General features: G+C 37.7%; 1 pseudogene; it reads left to right on the top strand.

Moving 5' to 3' along the window:
* Positions 1 to 9,746, top strand: part of LOC8063863 — a 35,403-nt pseudogene extending 25,657 nt beyond the window's left edge.

Below are 17,812 nucleotides of genomic sequence, written 5' to 3'. Positions count from 1 at the left end.
GTTAGTTTTAAGTTATTTTTATAGTAACTACATATGACAAGAACCAATGGTCCTTATTTACTTTCCATATGTTGATTTATTATCTCCACAACCTAACTCAAGTCCATCTCTTGCATCCATAAGAAGTTTTATTTGAAGTTATTTAGATTCCCAAATTACCATATGTAAAGCTTCAATCAACAAGGGTCAAAAGGAGTAAAAGTGTTGTCGCTATTAACAATAACATGTGGAATGGTAAGGCTGGATCATGAGAGGTCATTTGTGATAAATGAGGAGTGCCAAACCATGGTTGACAACCATTTATGCCATAGTAATGAGTCATGCTGGGATTAGGAAATGCATAATTCACGGCAGCTTATGTAGAATTATCTCATTGTTCTGTGTTGTAATGTTGTATTCTTTAAGAGTAGTAGGTGGTTGTTTTTTAATCTGTTTGTTTTGATATCAAATTTGAGTAGAGCTAATTTTTGTTTTCATTTGATGATTATTAGGCCCTAAACATGATTTGTTGTTGGGTCGAAAACCCAAATTCAGATGCACTCAAGCAACATATTCCAAGGATACATGATTATTTGTGGATTGCTGAAGACGGCATGAAAACTAAAGTACTATGTTTTGTTCCAACTATTCTTGTAGTTTCTTGCATTTTCCCATGATTCTCTTTATTTCTCTCTACCCCTTTGCTATGCATTAACTATTTCTTAATGATATTTGGTTATAGCTGTAAATGAAAACCATATCAGATGCGCATTAAAGCACTGTTTCATCAGACTTAGATGCTTAAGGCAATAACAATAACAAGAGAACCACTGACTCAGAATTCTTTACTCTTACAAAAATTAAATTTCACAATTGACAAAACATGTGACTTAAAGGAGGAGCAGTGGATGATTGCAAGTCTTTGGTGGATACATGGGCTAGAGAAATAGTTCAGAATGAAGAATAAAGGGTTTTGGGTAGCAGGAAAAATTGTTTATTTGGATTACTTTTAGGAAATTCTTACTTTTTCTTTCAATTTATTTCTGCCTCATTATGGAAAATGTTGCATTATTTATATTCAGTAGTTCTTTTTCTCAAAGTGAAAAATCCAGATAACATTGCTGTGTGATTCTTATTGTAGATATACAATGGCGCCCAAAACTGGGAGTTAGCACTTATATTGCAGGCCTTGTTTTCAGCAGACGCTGCTAATGAATATGGTCCTGCCATTGAGAGGGCTCTCAGTTATACAAAGAAAGCACAAGTCTGTTCTTTATCAGATCTTTAATTTATCCAAAAAAAATAACGACAAATTTGATATGAACTTCTCTTCTTTATGCTTTATGGCATTTTAAAATGTTTTCTGTAACAAGCAGATGACTACAAACCCTCCAGGAGACCCAAGTTATTGGTTCCGACATAGATCAAAAGGATCATGGCCACTTTCGACCGTAGATAATGGCTGGGCTTCACCAGACACTAGTGCAGAAACAACTAAGGTCAGCATAACAATTTCAGTTTATTATGTTTCTACGATGTTCCTATAGAACATCGACAAAGTGAAACTTAGAAGAAAATTGTCAAAATTTATATAGCAGCCATATATATCTATTCACAAATTTTGTTTCTTCTCTTGCTTTAGGCGATATTGCTGCTTTCAAAGATATATCCTAACCTCATTGAGCACCCAGAGGAACAGTGGCTACTTAGTTCTGTTGATTGCCTTCTTTCCTTTATGGTATGATTGTATGAAGCTGAATTTAAATGTTCAAATATTTATCTCACTTATGTATAGTCAACCCGACAGTATGTGACTAAGAGCAGAATTTTTTTGTTAATCAGTATTTGTTATGGATAATAATATTGATGAATCAAATCATCTCTCCATAATTTTTATGCCATGATGGATATAATCACACGTTAGCATGGGAATATTGTGTAACAATATAAGCAAGATTTTTGATCTAGCAGAGGTGAAATAATAGACAGGCGGAACTTATATCTATATCTAAAACAAAACTTGTATTTTTCTCTACGGTATGAATAATTACTCCTTCATCAAAACTTTGTTTGCATTTGTTTAACATGACACAATCCTATTCTTATGATTGATTCCATTGGAATTATGATAATGTTGTTTCCAACAATGCAGTTCTTTTGCTGAATTAATTTGGTGCCTACCTATAAGTTGGTTTCCTTTACTTATTTTCTGAGGAATGACACCATGAACAAAATTAAGTAATTTTTTTATTTAATTAAATTTGTATTTCTTGCACATCAAATATGATTAGTTTAAGTTAACATAATTCATTCTCAACTTATTTTCTAGATGAATTTTTAGGATTTTATGCATTTATAGAAGTACTTTATATTTACTTGAATGCAATATTTCACTAACAACATACTCTCTTCCCCCCTAAAGAACAAAGATGGTTCAGTTTCTTCAATGGAATGTCAAAGAACCTATTCTTGGCTAGAGGTGAGTACCTGTTCTAAACCAAAGATTTTGCAAGCTCTTGAAAGGACAGAAAATAGGACTGTGTGAAGATGTTTGCATGCATGTCCATTAATAAAATCAGTAGCATAGCATCTTATGTCAAAATGTATCTAACTAAAATAAGAAGTTTGTGAACAACCTAATTTGCTTATTGCAACAAAATGAAAACTAGCCCATGACCACTTAAAAAGATAAAAAAATATTGGATAACTATATATGTTGCAATGCCAAACTTAGTTGGAAAAGCCAATGTAATATTTACATTAGCGCTAATCCGGTGATGTTAATGTGAAAACTTGGTATCAAAAGAATTGCAGGTTGAATGAAATAGTTTATGGCCATCTAATAAATAATTCAAGTTGCTGAACGACATTATTTATATAACTTTCATAAACTTAATGGGAAAGCAATCGTTCGCCCACCTCTTCTGCCCAAGGAGCACTAGCTTTGGCCTTGCCGGCATTGGTGCCATCACTACTGATGATGTTGTGGCATTTGACGTGGAGAGGATGATGAAGGCATATGTTGGGATGGCTAGCTAGTTTGTGACCGTGAAGCATTAATGCCACACTAGAATGAAACACTGAAAGAGGGAGGGAGAACATGGAGATGCAACGAGAGAGAGAGAGAGAGAGCATGTAGAGAGAGCACTAGCGACGAACAAGTAGGTTGGTTGGAGCTCATCTGGACCTAGATGATATAGTAGTTTGAGGACCTAAAAATATTTTTTTGCAAATTCTGAACCTAGATGGCACTCCAAGACAAGTTCATGTACATGAACATGCATTTTATGAGTCCGAGGACCTGAGTGACACTATAAGACAAGTTTAAGTACTTAAAATTATTTTGAGAGTTCAGAGTCCTAGGTGACACTACGAGACAAGTTCAAGGACCGCTTGTATACTTTACTCTTTTTGTAACTAGTCAAATGATCATGTTTGTTATGGGCAGCCAAAATCATAGTAGTCTAGTTTGTTTCGACACAAATGCATCTATTGTGAAATATTGATAACTTTTGCAATAAGCAATTTAGCAAATGTTTGTTCAGTCTGAACAAGATAAAATTACATGTATTTGTAAGGCCTTGTTTAGTTCCAAAAAAAATTGCAAAATGGACACTATAGCACTTTCATTTGTATTTGACAAATATTGTCCAATCATGGACTAATTAGGCTCAAAAGATTCATCTCGCAAATTATAGGTAAACTGTGCAATTAGTTATTTTTTATTTATATTTAATGCTCTATGTATGTGCCACAAGATTCGATTTGATAAGGAATCTGAAAAATTTTGCAAAAAAATTTGAGAACTAAACAATAGTAATAGATTTCAAATTGAGAAGGCCTTAGTAATAGATTTCAAATGAGAATGAACAGAGCACTGTCAAAAGAAGCAATCAATGTATTTTAGTCAATGCAAGTTATGTATCATTTATTTTTGTTCGCTTTGGACTCAAAATGGTAAATAAGTTGTTCAGGCATGTATATATATTAATATATGTGGTAACAGATCATGGAGATCATAATTCTCTCACCTAGTATTCCTTACGACAATTGGTTGCAATGAAGTCAACTTTGTTAAATGACTTAAGAGAGTGACGTGTCATAAAATACTGTAATTAGATTAATAAACACTGTAATAGCCAGAACAGGGATTACACATATATAGGGTTTACTTTTGTTTAGAATTTTTTATTAACCCATCCATCACCTTTTTTGTATGCATAGAACCTTTGGTCTATGCAATGAACCATAACATCTATCGAATAAATATTCCAAATTATCATGATGTTATCCCCAATAACTATATTGTGAATTTACAGACAATAGTACTTTATATTTATTGCAGAATTCTATAGTCCATGTGCACTGACATTTGTTCCATTTGACATCCTAGATTTTAAATCCATTGGAGAGTTTTCGAAATATTGTTGCTGATTACCCGTAAGAGCAATAATGATGATTCTTCTAAATAGATCTCACCCTTATGTCTCTATTTTAGTTTTCTTGACAAACTAACTCAGTTCATCTATTGGCAGAACGGTTGAATGTACGTCCTCAGTGATGCATGCTTTAATATTATTTAGGAAGATTAATCCAGAGTACCGCAGTAAAGAGATAAAGGATTATGTGAACAAAGCAGTCATATTTATTGAGAATAATCAAAAGAAGGATGGATCCTGGTTTGTATTATTATTACATCATCTATTTTGTACAAACTATTGTCATTTTTTTACTCCTAAGAACTAAATTAGCTATTTTGTCTACAAGGTACGGCACTTGGGGCATATGTTTTGTCTATGGGACCCTCTATGCAATAAAAGGCTTAATTGCTGCTGGGAGAAATTATGAGAACAGCATTTGCATCAGGAAAGCATGTAAATTTTTTATCTCAACACAACTCAAAACTGGTGGCTGGGGAGAGAGCTTTCTTTCCTGTGAAAGACAGGTGACGAGCAGTTACATTTTACTTAGGTCTTGTCATCAGTTACTTAATTATAGTCATACTATCAAAAAACAAAAGTCATAGGCATTTGCACATGTATTTCAAAACCTTTTGTGCAGAACTACGATAGAGGAATACTTGCAGAAAGTTTCAGTAATCAATATGCATAGAGATTTTCATTTTATCACTACAGAATTGCAAAAAAAGATAAGCACTCAACTGTTGTTAGGTCAAGTTGCTATAAAATGAGGTTGAATAAATTTAGGAAAATAAAACAATGGGGGTAAAATATTATATATACCACCTTTTAAACTATATTATATAGGATTAAACATTGAGAAAGAAGTAAATAAGTAGACTAGGAAAGCAGGATTTGGATGGGCATAAAAATTTAGGCCTTGTTTAGTTCACCCCAAAACCCCAAAACTTTTCAAGATTCTCCATTATATCGAATCTTGCGGCATATGCATGAGACATTAAATATAGTCAAAAATAAAAACTAATTACACAGTTTGTCTGTAAATTGCGAGATGAATCTTTTGAGCATAGTTAGTCCATGATTGGACAATAATTGTCAAATAGAAATGAAAGTGCTATAGTACTACAAACCCAAAAGTTTTGGGAACTAAACAAGGCCTTAGGTGCATAAGGACTTAACTAAGGTTGTTTGTGCATACACAGATAGGCTGTTCTAACTGTGCTAGGCTCAGTTCCAAAAGATGAGACAAATCATTAGCATTAATAGATGAGAGTTATAGGTGTAATTGGCTGGGAAGTGTTGACTCATCGCTAACACAAAAGGGCCGGGTTACATAGGCAGTTCATAGTTGAACAGGCCCTTCACGGTTTTGATTGACAAAGAAACACTACTACAGAAAGACGCTATAACCGCCTCTAGTTTTGTACCTATTTGTAGAGGTGGATATCTTGCCGTCTCTAAAAATCAAATTTTAGAGATGATTCGGAATACAGCACCTCTACAAAACTGTTTGCCCAGAAATCACAAATCTAAGTCTAGAAATAACAAAAAAAATTCTAGGCCACCTCATTGGACAGCCACACAGGGGATTGAAATTGTGACCTTTGGACTCGCACATATATCCCCTAACCACTCCAATCATAAGTCACTTGTGTCCAATTGAGATATCCTTTCTCCTCGTTTTATCTTATCCAATTTTAAAAAGAGTATTTGGGATCCTAAATGAATTTAACTAAAAAGATTGTTAGCTACAAATTTGTATAAATTTTTGAGATCTACAACTTTTATTTTGGTAGATTCTCCATCCAAAGTCATTCGAAAATTTTGAATCTCAAATGTGAGAAATTCAAACATAATTTTCCTTAGATAAATGATTTCAATTGAAAAAGTTATCAACTATAAAGTTGCATTACTCTTCAAGATCTACAACTTTATTTTTTGTCTCAATAGAAGGTTGTTTAAAAAAATCAAATTTTATTATATGTAAGTCCTATTTTTGGAGGAGGCTCTCTATTTCCAGCAGCCTCTAAATATAGGTGCATTTGTAGAGGCGGCTGAAAGCATTTCTAGAGATGGCTCGGTTCAAATGCTACAATAGAGGCGGATGTAGATTGAGCCACCTCTACATAAAAAGCCTCCTTTGCCAAAATCAATTCTATACTAGTGAAACCGTGTCTAGATTATATTAATGCATCTGCTTTTGTAGAGGCCACATTTCTCTATTTGTGAACATCTTTGTAATAAATATATAAATTAAAAAATAGAAAATTAGCATTCTCGTCACTAGCCTGAATCTTGCCCACCACCGCTACTATTGGACACCTTGGCTTGTGCATGGCATGGTCCCAATCCCAGCCTCGCTGCGGTAGCGGTATACAAGATAGGGTTGCATTGTAGGCTTGTAGCATAGGGGGTTAACAATGAGCTTGGTGCAGTTCTTTGAGTCCTTTTGGACAGCGGCCCCTGTCCGAGCCTTGCTAATAGGTCGATGGTGTACTAGAGGTAACACCATGGAGGCCGTGACCACAAAGAATGCCACCATCATAACTAGTCCCAACCGGTACAACAAGATCTGCACATTGACAATGGGTCAAATAGAGTGCAAAGGATCATGAAGGCATACAATATGAGCTCATGTACCACGTAGAGATGTAGACATCTGGGTGATCTCAATCAAAGAACACATCTCAGTGTCCAACAGTTGGTCATTTGAGTCAATCAAACTCATAAGGAAGCCTACCTAGCTAACCACCATTTCCACCACGGTGTGCCACCATGATGGATCTACCCCGCCCTTTCCAATTAAATTAAGGCACGAGGCAACTACCCTGACACTGGTAGGTACCCTTCTTGCTCATCAAGTTTGGTGAGATCCTTTGCATCTCCAACAAAGTTAATAGAGTGGCATATAGGAGGTTGAGGATTGGATGAGCTAGACGCCAAGGTAGCAGGAAAAGAAGAGCTAGGGCAATAGGGACACTTGGAGTAGCGTAGACAAACTTCAGCAGACAGCAGCCAAATCTACAATGGACCAGCCGCACACGACCTTGACAAAGAGAGAAAGAGCTAGGGTGGTGGTGGTGCTTGGAGTAGGGCGAACGAGCTTTGACGGACGAATATCGGTGATTTGGGGTGGCAGTGGGTTAAGGGAAACAACGGTGGTGCTTGGAGATGCATGCTTGATCTAGAGAGAGAGAGAGAGAGAGAGAGAGAGAGAGAGAGAGAGAGCACATGGAGGATAGAAGTGTGCAATGGCTAGTTTCAGGTGTGAGGAAGTTAGGGTTCTATGCAGCGGATGGTTGTGCGTGGAGTTCATGGGCCTTTGGCTTTTAGAGAGGGCCTTTTAAGAGGTTTTCCTCTATAAATAGGCCTGAACCTCCTATGAAAGATCACATCTAAAAATTGATTTACAAAGACTGCTATTTTTTGGGTAGCCTCCACAAATGGGTTGGCCATGTCTAAAAAATATTGTGTGTTTTTTTGAGGTGGAAACACTTTTTTTATCAGGTATAACTTAGACGTACACAACCTACACTCTACACTCACACCACACACACGTCTGCCCGTCTGTACACACTCAAATAAGAGACTAGAAGGCATGTCGCCTCTAGTGCGCAGGAAAAAGGTGCAATCACCAGGGTTTATGTAGCGTCCCACTAGAGCCCTACCACTGAACCACAAACCCATTCATTAAACAGAAACACTTTTGGCATTCCTATGTAGATAAAATGGGTTTTCTCCAATAATCGTTATATCAATTTGTAGTAATGCAATTTCTGGATTTTTTGAAATATTGTTAATACTTCATTTGTTTATTAGTTTGTTGTGATCCTAATCCAATTGTACATTACCTTGTGCAGGTCTATGTAGAAGGTCATAGTACACATGCTGTACAAACTGCTTGGGCGATGCTAGCTTTGATTTATGCTGGACAGGTTCAGTTTGATCAACACATACTGTTTAGTGAAAGGAACACTCAGTTAGATATGAAAACAAGTGATTTCTTTGAATATATATAATCAATCATGACAAATCTATGAATATGTAGATACCTGGATGAATGTGTCGATCTGTATGTGTTAGGTTCACTAATTTACCCTAAAAATATTTTCATAATGTTGCTTTTTACTGGATTTGACAAATACTACTATATCACAATAAAATTAATGCTTGTGTTGTGTTTTCTTTATATCAAATTAGTATCTGAAGTGTCACTTGTCAATGACTAGTAAAAACACCATGTTGATTGCATCCACCTTGTTGTTCTAATCTGTGTAACAATTAGATGGAACGAGACCCAACACCATTACATCGAGCAGCAAAAGTATTGATTAATATGCAGTTTGAGACAGGAGACTATCCTCAACAAGTGAGTTTTCCAAATATTTTTCTGACACAAACACTATCTTTTTTGAAAAATTGTAATTTCTCTCGTCTTAAATGTATTTCCTTTTTGGTTGTGCTAAGTTAAACATTTCTTACTTTACCATCAATAGTTTAGTCGATACTGCTAATCATGGTATATTTTCATTAATACATAACTATATTTTTGTTGATATTGCTAATCATGGTTACAATTTTTGACATATTACAAACCTAGATGGATTTATATTTGTTATCAGAGTTAGCAATAGAAACATCTTTGTTGAGGCAGCTAAACCCAGGCCCAGCTAAGCTTTTCCCCTGTCGACTTTCTACTGCAATAATTTCAAATTCTTGCTTACTTACAGTCACATTCCTATATAGTAGACTTTTTGTATTTGTCAAAATGGAATATGTGTGCCTATGTAATGTTCTAATTGCATTTTGTGTTCTATATGTAGTACATGTAAGCGTTCATATACTATTATGTTTAGCTAGTTAGTATTACTTTGCATATTTGTGTTTTTTGTACTTACACCTTATTGTGGATATCTCACTCTAGAATTACTATCATGCAAGATAAAAATGTTGCTATTACATTTCCCATAAACAACACCATTACTATTACTAAGAAGTTTCTTGTATTTTGAGTGTAGGAACATGTTGGCAACACCAACTCTTCTGTTTACTTCAACTACCCCAACTACCGCATTTTGTTTCCAATTTGGGCACTTGGGGAGTATCGCCGTAAACTATTTGCCAAGAATAATTAAAAGGAACTCAAGTAAAGCAAAAACATCATACACAAAATTGAGTTTTACTAAGTGGAACCAAGAAAACCACTTGTATTTATCATTGTTTATAATTTTGGATCCACTCAGAAGGTTACAATTCCAGCTAGAAATTGTATATTTTAATACTTCATATATATGCTTTTGCATGCATGCTTGAATTTAATGTTGTTTTTGTTATTGGTCTTGTTTATTTCCAATGTTCCCATTTTTATAACGTTGAGACATTATAGAATTTGTATGGTGCCAATATGCTTATGTGAATTGATTTAGACAACACTTGGACACAATGTGGAAATATATTAAATAGATCACACCCTAGACATATTAAACACTAGTCGAATATTTTATAAATTACGAAGCAACCCTCTTGAAATATGAAACTACTGCTACCAAAGCGTTTTTCCTAGTGGCCAAAACACATATTTGTAGGTGGGCAACACGTCCGCCTCCAAACTATCGCCTATGTTTACCTATAGTCGGCACAAATGACTGCCTCCAAAAAGAAACTCAAAAACAAAAGAAATCCTCCAGCGAGCTCATCAAGCCCACTAAGCCCATAAAGCTCGCTAATGAGTCCGTCGCTGTCGTAGCCCGTTGGTGGTAGGGAGGCGATGGTGTTGGAGATCCGTCAGCCATCGTTCGATTTGGGAGATCCACCACCATGGCATGAGCCGTCGGTTTGCAATAATGGTGCTGAAGATATTAAGCATATGATTTTTTGTGTGATAGAGCTAGAGCAGTATGGAATTTGATGGGTGTCGAGGATACCAATAAGGGGAGAAAAAAAATCTCAGCCCGCTCTGACAGGATGAAAAAGCCTAGCATACAAACCATCTTGGGCCGGCCTAGGAGCAGGCCTCGACATCCCAGACAGGCGCATAACAGCTATGCCCCCTACTCGACGTGCCGTAAGTACAACCAATGTTGGGCATTCTTAACGGCATTACCAAAAGTAGACTTAGTTTTCTAATTCTGATAACGGCGCTAAAAATGCCGAACCTATCCCTCATGCCACTTAAGCCAAGTTGTCATCCCCAGCATGACATGAGAGACGCGTTATTGAAATATGCAATTGCTCTTCTGAATGAATAATAAATGAGATCTGCAAGCACACAGATTAATACCGATGTAGCATTTTAACCGGGAAGTATTCCAGGTATTGTTATTTATATTTTTACCACTGGGAAGAGATTTCTAATCATCAATGTTGATTATGGAATAGAATATAGAATTGAGTATCTATCATTCCATTGTGATAGAGAGCATTATCTATCTCTTTCATACAGGGATAAATATCACATAAAATATAGATAAAGTATGAATGGTAACAAAGATAATTAATCTGATCAGCATAACTAGCCACATATAACAATGATAAGCACCTCAACAGATATTCTAGCAAGTCATTAGCATGGAATTAGGATGAACTACAAGAATATTTTCTAGGTTATTCTTAACTATAAATTCTAGCATATCATAGTTAGTGCAATTATACTTGGCAATCATTGCGAGACAGGACTACGCCCATGCATAGTGATATTATCAAGGAAAATGAGAAACATAGCAATCACTCCCCTGTAATAATGTTGCTCTGCCTTCCCTATACACGAGAAGGGGACTATATAAGAATCAATGGAGCTGTCACTACCACGAACTACCCCACGATCCGGCATATAGGGTACAATCGCAGATAAATACGGTATAGGCACCACGCCTGCACAATACTTATCATTTACCCACTGTACACATGGATAAACGCTATACGATCCTAAACATGTATATAATTCCAATCTAACTAAGCCAAGCTTATAACTATGATAAACTAAGAACAATATAATTGCAAATATAAACAAGTAGAGCAAAGTCATAATCAATATATTGAAGTAGAACAAAGTCATATTCATAATATTGAAGAACAATGATGAACAATTGAAGAACAATAGAGGAATTACCAAGAATCCTCTTGACAGATCCAGAAACCAATCAAAGATTGACTCCTTCTAGTTCTAATCCTATGTAGCTATACTAAACTAGAGATCTATTGATGTGGTGGCTCTAGGGCTTGATCAGAGGCTTCTTCTCCCGAGATGGTTAAATGAATTAGGGTTTCAGAGCTCTTCTCCTCCAGGGGCCAGGGGGTCTGCTTATATAGTCCTTTCAAATGAATATGGGCCGTTGGATCAAACCGACATTAATCGCACGGTTTTCCTTAATCTCTTAGGTCGGTGGAGCATGATCCGCTAGGTGGAAGCTGATTGGTCCTTAGACTAGGGCGGGTGAAAGGTCCTAATATGGCTAGAGGGGGGTGAATAGCCTATTTAAAAATCTACAAACTCACTAGAGCAAGAGGTTAGTAAATAACAAAGCAAAGCTTTTTGCTCTAGCTCTAATGGGGTGTTTGCAAGCCACCTATCCAACAATTCTAGTTGATATAATCACTAGGCACACAAGAGCTATGTCACTACTTACACTAGAAAGCTACATAAAGTTTCTATACAAGTAAGTAAGCTACTCTAGTTTGCGGGAATGTAAAAACATGGTTTGAACTTTATACCACCGCGTAGAGGGGATGAACCAATCAATAATATGAAGTCCAATCACCGGGAGAAATCCAATGAACAATCACAAAGGAGACACACAATTTTTCTCCCAAGGTTCACGTGCTTGCCGGCACGCTACGTCCCCGTTGTGTCGACCAACACTTGGTGATTCGATGGCTAAGAGGTGTAGCACGAACCTCGTCCTCACTAGGACACCACAAGAACCGACCCACAAGTGAGGTAACTCAATGACACGAGCAATCCACAAGAGTTACCTTTCGGCTCTCCGCCGGGGAAGGTACAAGACCCCTCACAATCACCGGGAGATGGCCACGAACAATCACCAACTCGTGCCAATCCTCCTCCGCTGCTCCAAGCCGTCTAGGTGGCGGCAACCACCAAGAGTAACAAGAAAACCGCAGCCAAATCGATCCCCAAGTGCCACTAGATGCAATCACTCAAGCAAATGCACTTGGAATCACTCCCAATCTCACAAAGATGTTTAATCTATGAAGGAGATGAGTGGGAGGTGTTTGCTTAGGCTCACAAGGATGTCTAGTAGTCAAGAATGATAAGAGCGTCAGCCCCAAGCTGGCCAAACACGTATATATAAGCCCCTCAAGCAAATAGAGCCGTTGGCTCTTTCACTAGGCAAACTGCGGGGTCACCGGACGCTCTTAAAGGGGCACCGAACGCTCAACACCTGCGTCCGGTGCTCAAAAGTCAGCCACGTGTCGCCTTTTGAAACTCATGTGTCAGAGTCCAACGGTAACCTACAGAGCACCGAATGCTGAGCAAGTTAGCACCGGACGCGTCCGTTGCACACCAGTCTTAAACACAGAGAGGTCTGCAAATGCGCGAGGTCACCGGACGCACACCACCGGATGCTCCAAGCTGCGTCTGGTGCTCACCGGACTTAAACTCAGAGAGTTCTGCAAAACGCTCAGGTCACCGGACTCACACCACCGGACGCTCCAAGCTGCGTCCGGTGCCTATCGTCCGGTGCCTAACCCTAACCGAGTCAGGCTGCCTGCTCACCGGATGCACAGGAACAGCGTCCGGTGCTTCTGAGTCAGCGTCCGGTGAGTGTTCCTCAGCGGGAAACACTCCCACGACTTCTCCAATTTTCCCACCGACGCAATAGAAAATATGCACTTCATTTTCTCAAAAGCGTCGACACCACAATGTGTAAACCAACATGTGCACGTGTGTTAGCATTTTCACAATCATTTTCTTCGAAGGAGTTAAGTTAGCTCACTAGGTTCTAAATGCATGCACATGAACAATAACACCTAGTGGCACTCGATAACCGCTTAGCCAAAGAATTCCCCTCTTTATAGTACGGCTATCTATCCTAAATGTAATCACACCCTCTATGGTGTCTTGATCACCAAAATCAAAACTCTAAGCAATACCTTTGTCTTGATCTCCATAGGGTTTTGTTTTTCTCTTTCTTCTTTTCCAAGTTGAGCACTTGATCATCTTGTGGTCATCACCATCATCACCATGATCATCACTTGCTCCATCACTTGGCATGTACCAACCTCATTAAGTCTACACACACTTAGTATAGAAGTTAGTGCTTAGGGTTTCATCAATTATCCAAAACCAAACTAGGGCTTTCAATCTCCCCCTTTTTGGTATTTGATGAGAACCCTTTTTACAAAGATTTTCAATAAAATTTTCTTGGATTCATGTTGCTTGCCCAAGCATTTTACCATGTGCAAAGGTTATGGACAAATTTCATAAACCCAAATTGGTAGCAATTGCTCCCCCTACATATGTGCTAAGAGTTTGGATTTGAAAGCTTTGCACATATGCTTGAATAGGAAATATAGGAGTCAATTTCTACCAAATGATGCTAAGGTGTAAAGAATGGACCTTTGAAGCGTGATACCAATCGGATGTATACCATCCTTAGCACCATTAGTAACTAGACATTCACAAAACTAGAACACCCCGTGAGATCAACATTATAAACAAGGTTCTAGTACCACTTGTGAAACAACCAAAAGTCTAGTTAGACTACCTATGCATGCTAGTTCTTCATTTCATCAATGAAGCCTACAACTAGCATACACCACACAAGCAAGGCATCGGAGAGAAAGCTTCTAAAGCTAATGCAAATGCAAGCAAACATATGTGATGCACATTCAAATGCAACAAACAAGTTTAAGAGCTCGCTCCCCCTACTTGTGTGCTTCAAAATTTTAATTGATCCCCTTCTTTTATCATGTTACTCCCTACTCCCAACAAACAAGTTTAAGAGCTCGCTCCCCCTACTTGTGTGCTTCAAAATTTTAATTGATACCCTTCTTTTATCATGTTACTCCCTACTCCCCTATCTTTGTACTTATCCTATAATTTCTCCCCCTTTGTCATCAATGACCACAAAGGTGAGCTCAAATTTTAGATAGGTTAGTGTGAAACCATGTGAAGTGAGATCATTTTCCCAAATTTGGTCCAATCTAGATTACTTGCCTAAGATATTTAACTCGGTTTGATCCAAGGACAAGCTTCTTCACACCTCCAAATAAGGGTTATCTTGTACCATGTTGAGTTAAACACTTATAGCTCATATTCTAGATCAAACACTAGGATTGCAAGCCCACAAACATGTCATATGCTACCACTAGATCAAGTCAAGCATAGAGGCATTAGTGGTACCATATAAGCATCAAATTTATTTGATTTTCATGAATGATGCTAAGACATGTAAGGAATGACTAGATGCACTACACAAGTCCTTAGCATAGGATGGATGACATGTCAAACAATTTTACCTTGCTTTGCTTGAAGGAGAGGCATGTCATATAGTGGGCGTGCATCAACACATATTTGAGAAGTCAAGTATGTTCAATTCATTCCTTAGCTTGCAAAACCTCTTCTCATCAAGTGGCTTGGTGAATATGTCGGCAAGTTGATCATCGGTGCCTATACTCTCAATGCAAATGTCCCCTTTTTGTTGGTGATCTCTTATGAAATGATGGCGGACATCTATGTGCTTTGTTCTTGAGTGTTGAACCGGATTGTTGGTGAGCTTCACGGCACTTTCATTGTCACATAGCAATGGCACTTCTTTGAAATTGATTCCAAAATCCTTCAATGTTGCCTTCATCCATAGAATTTGTGCACAACAACTACCGGCTGCAATGTATTCTGCTTCGGCGGTTGATAGCGCAACACTATTTTGCTTCTTGGATGACCATGAGACAAGTGATCTTCCCAATAGTTGACATGTGCCCGATGTTCTTCTTCTTTCAACTTTGCATCTTGCATAGTCTGAATCGGAATATCCAACAAGTTCAAACTTTGCACCTTTGGGATACCACAAACCAACATTTTGTGTATGCTTCAAGTACCTCAATATTCTCTTTGTTGCCTTCAAATGACTTTCTCTTGGTGAGGCTTGGAATCTTGCACACATGCATACACTAAACATGACATCTGGTCTTGATGCGGTCACATAGAATAGGCTTCCAAACATAAACTGATATAACTTTTGATCCACCATATTTCCACTTGTGTCACTATCTAGGCTTCCATTTGTTCCCATTGGAGTGCTAATTGATTTTGCATCATCCATACCAAACTTCTTGAGCATGTCTTTTATGTACTTGCCTTGACTCACAAATGTGCCATTCTTCAATTGCTTGATTTGAAGACCAAGGAAGTAGCTAAGTTCTGCAATCATTGACATCTCAAACTCATTAGCCATCATGTTTCCAAACTCCTCACAAAATTCTTGATTGGTTGATCCAAATATGATATCATCAACATAGATTTGAAACACAAACAAGTCTTTGCCAATCTTCTTGGTGAAGAGAGTGGTGTCAACCTTGCCCATCTTGAAACCTTTAGAGAGTAAGAAATCTCTCAATCTCTCATAACATGCTCTAGGTGCTTGCTTCAAACCATACAATGCCTTTCTTAGCTTGTAAACATGGTTGGGTTTCTTGTCATCTTCAAAACTCGGAGGTTGCTCAACATAAACTTCTTCATTGATATATCCATTGAGAAATGCACTTTTCACATCCATTTGGTATAGCTTGATGTTATGAGCACAAGCATAGGCCAACAAGATCCTAATTGCTTCAAATCTTGCAACCGGGGCATATGTTTCACCAAAGTCAAGACCTTCAACTTGAGTATAGCCTTGTGCTACCAATCTTGCTTTGTTTCTTACAACTATCCCATCTTAATCTTGTTTGTTGTGAAAGACCCATCTAGTGCCAATGACATTATGATCACTAGGCCTCTCAACTAATTCTCATACTTGATTTCTTTTAAAGTTGTTAAGCTCTTCATGCATATCATTAACCCAATCAACATCTCTCAATGCTTCATCAATCTTCTTTGGCTCAATGTGAGACACAAAGGAGAAATGCTCACAAAAAGATGCTAATCTTGATCTAGTTTGCACTCCTCTTTGAATGTCACCAATGATATGATCCAATGGATGATCTCTTGCAATATTTGTTGGTTGGAGTATTTGCACTTGATTGCTTGCACTTGCTTGATCATGAGATGATGTACTAACTTGTTGATCTTGCACTTGTGTACCACTTGTACTAGCTTGATTTTGATCATGAGAACCACTAGCTTGCACATTAGAGGTAGGAAGTACTTGATCTTTGTCATCTTCAACATCAATCACCTCTCTAGGCCTTAAATCACCAATATCCATATTCTTCATTGCATTGGCCAATTGAGTGCCTCTCACATCATCTAGTTTATCTTCTTCCTCTTGAGAGCCATTCGTTTCATCAAACTCAACATCATGCACCTCCTCAAGAGTACCACTAGCCATGTTCCAAACTCTATAAGCCTTGCTAGTAGTGGAGTAACCAAGCAAGAAGCCTTCATCACATTTCTTTTCAAATTTTCTCAATCTAGTGCCTTTCTTCAATATGTAGCATTTGCAACCAAAAACCCAAAAGTATGCAATATTGGGCTTTCTTCCATTCAAGAGCTCATATGGAGTCTTCTCCATCATTGGGTGACAATAGAGTCAGTTGCTATAGTAGCAAGCCGTGTTGATTGCTTCGGCCCAAAAAGAATGACTAACATTGTATTCACTCAACATTGATCTTGCCATGTCAATCAAGGTTCTATTCTTCCTCTCAACAAGACCATTTGATTGTGGAGTGTACTTGGCCAAGAATTGATGCCTAATGCCAAATTCATCACAAAGCTCATCAACTCTTGTATTCTTGAATTCACTTCCATTGTCACTTCTCACTTTCTTTATGGTTGTTTCAAACTCATTGTGTATTCTCTTGACAAATGATTTGAAGGTTGCAAAAGCATCACTCTTGTCACTAAGAAAGAATACCCATGTATATCTTGTAAAATCATCCACTATCACAAATCCATATTTGTTTCCACCAATGCTTGTGTATGTGGTTTGTCCAAATAAGTCCATGTGCAACAACTCAAAAGCCTTGCATGTACTCATGATGCTTTTCTTTGGATGAGTGTTGCCAACTTGCTTTCCGGCTTGACATGCACTACAAAGCTTGTCTTTCTCAAATGTGACATCTTTCAAGCCTCTAACAAGATCATGTTTAACTAACTTGTTCAATTGTTTCATTCCAACATGACCAAGCCTTCTATGCCATAACCAACCCATGCTAGATTTAGTGAGCAAGCATGTTGATAATTGAGCTTCACTAGCATTGAAATCAACTAAGTATAGATTCTTATATCTAAAGCC

This window comes from Sorghum bicolor, chromosome 2 (assembly GCF_000003195.3).
Source record: "Sorghum bicolor cultivar BTx623 chromosome 2, Sorghum_bicolor_NCBIv3, whole genome shotgun sequence".
Taxonomy (NCBI): Eukaryota; Viridiplantae; Streptophyta; class Magnoliopsida; order Poales; family Poaceae; genus Sorghum; species Sorghum bicolor.
The sequence above is the reverse complement of the archived record's forward strand: the minus strand, read 5'-3'. Positions and strand labels throughout refer to the sequence as shown.